We start from the raw sequence: 3,313 nt of genomic DNA on the forward strand, positions 1-3,313 counted from the left end.
CCACCTATTTTCTCAGAGTTCCCCAGAATGTCATTAAAATCACCAGTGAGTAGCCATGCAGAATCCCTCGAACGTCCCACCTCCGTTAAAAGTGACCAGAAAGCTCCTCTGTTTTCCTGTTGGGGGGGGGGAGCTGTATACATATGAAATAAAAGAGAGAACCCGCTTACAGGTGACTTTGGTGTCAATAAGGTTTGGGGAAGATTCCAGGATATCAATGGAGATCTCATCCTTCCAGAGCAGTGCTAATCCCCCACTAAAACCAACATGCGGCAAAGTAAACTGATTAGAGAAACCTAATTCTTGTAAGGCAGAGGAAACAGAATCATCAGTGTTTTTAGTTTCCATGAGAAACAGAATGTCCGGGGAAAAACATCGGTGTAGTTCCTTCAGACGACGAATTGTCAGGTTGCCTCTCAAACCCTGACAGTTCCAGCTCATCACCACTAAGGAAGATGACAACGTGGGGACCGAAAATCCCCCATTGTCCTCACCGACGCAGGGATAATGTTCACTGCAGGTTCAGCAAAAGCAGGGTCAGCAGAAGCAGGGTCAGAACTTGGTTCTGCAATGTCCTCAGTACGAGGTAAAGTTTTAGCAGCTTCAGTACAGAGCCGTTTCTTCGGAGGGCATGCTGCTTTAGTAGAGTTGACTTTCCGGAGACGTGCTCCTTTTAGCGGGCTTCGAGTGCCTCTTGTATTGACTGGAGCACGTGGGACTTTCCTTTCACCAGCAGCTTTTTGAGTAATCCTTGGAGCAGATTTGGTCGTGGACTTGTTTCCCCCAACTTTTCTCTTTGCAGACTTCCTGGTGGTGGCTGCAGGGGCTGGTCCCAACCTGAGCGCAACTGGGGTTCTCTCCCCTTCCCCGTCCAGAGTAGCTGTGGGAGATTCCTGGTAAAGGATTTCCACCTCCTGGAGTTTACTTGAGTCCACCGAGAGACCAGGTTCCATTCTTGAGGTTCCAGCATATCCACCAAAGGATAATCGTTCAAGAGCCGGACGTCTACCAGAGGAGTTAGGGTCACCCAGACCTATATTTGAGTTAGTGGGGATAGGGTCTCGATGTGGTCTGGGGGAGGGAGTATGTGAGGAAATAGGTCGATGGGAAGCGGATTCATCACAAAGCAGAGAGGATCTCCTTGAGCGTGTAGAGGGGGAGATTACAGGCTCCTCTCGTCTCGATCTTGACAAAGAGTGTCTTTGTACGGAGTAGTCCTTAGAGCATCTATGTTGATGAGAAGCAGAGGAGACAAAGTCTCTGTCTCATCTCTGTCATAGGTAGCTTTTCCCCTATGGGGATCCTCGAGTGCCCTACTATAGGAGCGACCTCTCGAGTCCTCCGGGTGGTGGCTTTGGTAGCTACTAGACTGATGGTAGCGATGAGCATCAGAAGAGGTGGGTGGTCTTCTGGTTGGGGAACGTCTCGGGGGAGACCGCCTAGATGGCTCTGCATCCTTACCTTGGTGAGAAACCGGGGGGCGGTTAGACGGTGTGTCCTTAGGATTTCGACGGTGGTCATCTCTGCGTCTTTCGTCCAGTTTACTAAGAGTTATCTGTTGGTTGATGCCTAGGGGATGGCTTGGTCCCTTGTCAGAAGATTGGAGTTGTGGACAGTTCTTCTTCTCGTGGGAGAGCGACAGGCAGTGGAAGCAGTGCTTTTCAAGCTTTTCGTACTCGATTTCTACAAATGTGACTTCTCCTGAAGGAAGTCTGATCAGGACATTCCGTTCTAGTGGTAGTAGGTCGTTGATCTCCACTCTCACTCTGGCTTCTGCCGAGTCTTGACCTATAACTGGTCCTAGTTCCTTACCTACCGTACGGACAGTTTGGTCATCCCAGAGTAGAGCAGGGAGCTTGTAGATTTTGACCCATAAACTGATAGTATTTGGGAAGGAGGCTGAGATGATGGGAGCCCAGGGTTGGAGGATGAGCATCCACTGCTTGAAGTGGTATGGTGACTTCAATAAAACTCCTTGTAGATCAGAAGCAGAGTCAAACTTAAATTGGAACATTTCTGGTCCTAAGTCCTTGCCGACGACTTTGCTTTCTAAGTTCCAAAGCTGGGGTAGGTACTCAACTACCGCTTCTGCTTTTTGGACTCTAGGGTTAGGAACCCTACCGATGAGAGTGAGTTTATTTGCTTCTGCCAAAGCCGAGGTGTTTCTGTCAGGAATTCTAACCGGGGACCTGCGTTTGACCTGCATCAAGCCTGCAACCCACTTAGCTTTCTCAGATCTGGAGAAGTTGTGTGCCATTTTACACAAGGACAAACTTCAGTTATCTTGTAAAGCAAGTTAGAGAGTTGGCCACCGAAGAGGAGTGTAGAATCAGGTAGCACGGGTAAAAGTAGCCTTGAGAGTAGACTACTGGTCAAAGTGGCGTAGTACGCTGCAGTGGTGCCGTAAGGGAGGTACACGACCCCAAGAGACTGTGAAAGAGGTTCACCAAGTAGGAAGAGTAAATCTTCCTGTTAGAGCGAGATTTAGAGTTTGGAGAGACATGATATCCAGGGTAGACAGCCACAGTATATGGTACATCGAGAATCTGCGTGAGTGAGGAAAGAGATTATCGGTTGAGAAACCGGAAAGCTCTAAAAAACATCGCCGGAGAGAAGGGAGAGGCGGTGGTTTGAATCTTTTATAATTTATACGGCGGAAAAGAGGTAGGTGCGGTGGAAAAGAAAGTCGCAAAAAGTTGTTGGGGCGACTTTGGGAAACGTGCCTGAGAGAATTTCAAAAGCGTACGAACAGTTGACTCTATTTTTAGCTTATTATTGATCGAAAAGAATGCAATAAAATGAGTCAACTACTAGTATATAGATAAAGCTACCAACGTCTGATACATTTCTTTATGCCATGGTATCAACTGAGAGCACTTAAATTTGAATTTTTATTTTTTCTTTCTTAAATTTGATTTGCCTTACCTCACTTACTCAATTACTTACTCTATATACCGGTAATACCGGTCTTAGTGGACTAGCTAGATGATAAAGAGTTTTGCATTACTATTTCACCAAATATGTTAAATACATTATTATTCCGGACCAGATCGGCCCATTAGACGGATGGTTTACAATTCAACATTTTCCCCCAACCCATCAAAATTGATCATAATCCTAATCTACTTGTTTTTTTCAGTATAAATATAATAAACGTGAGGTCATAAATACCAAAACCATCCATAACCCAAAAAGAGTCACTTCCGTGTCACAAAAAACCAACACACATAGAACAGAAGAAACCATGAAACCTTCTCTTCATCAACCACTTCTCTTCTTCTTCTTCTTAGCCACCTTCCTCCCATTAATCCTG

The sequence above is a fragment of the Camelina sativa genome, chromosome 17 (genome assembly GCF_000633955.1).
Source record: "Camelina sativa cultivar DH55 chromosome 17, Cs, whole genome shotgun sequence".
Lineage (NCBI taxonomy): Eukaryota > Viridiplantae > Streptophyta > Magnoliopsida > Brassicales > Brassicaceae > Camelina > Camelina sativa.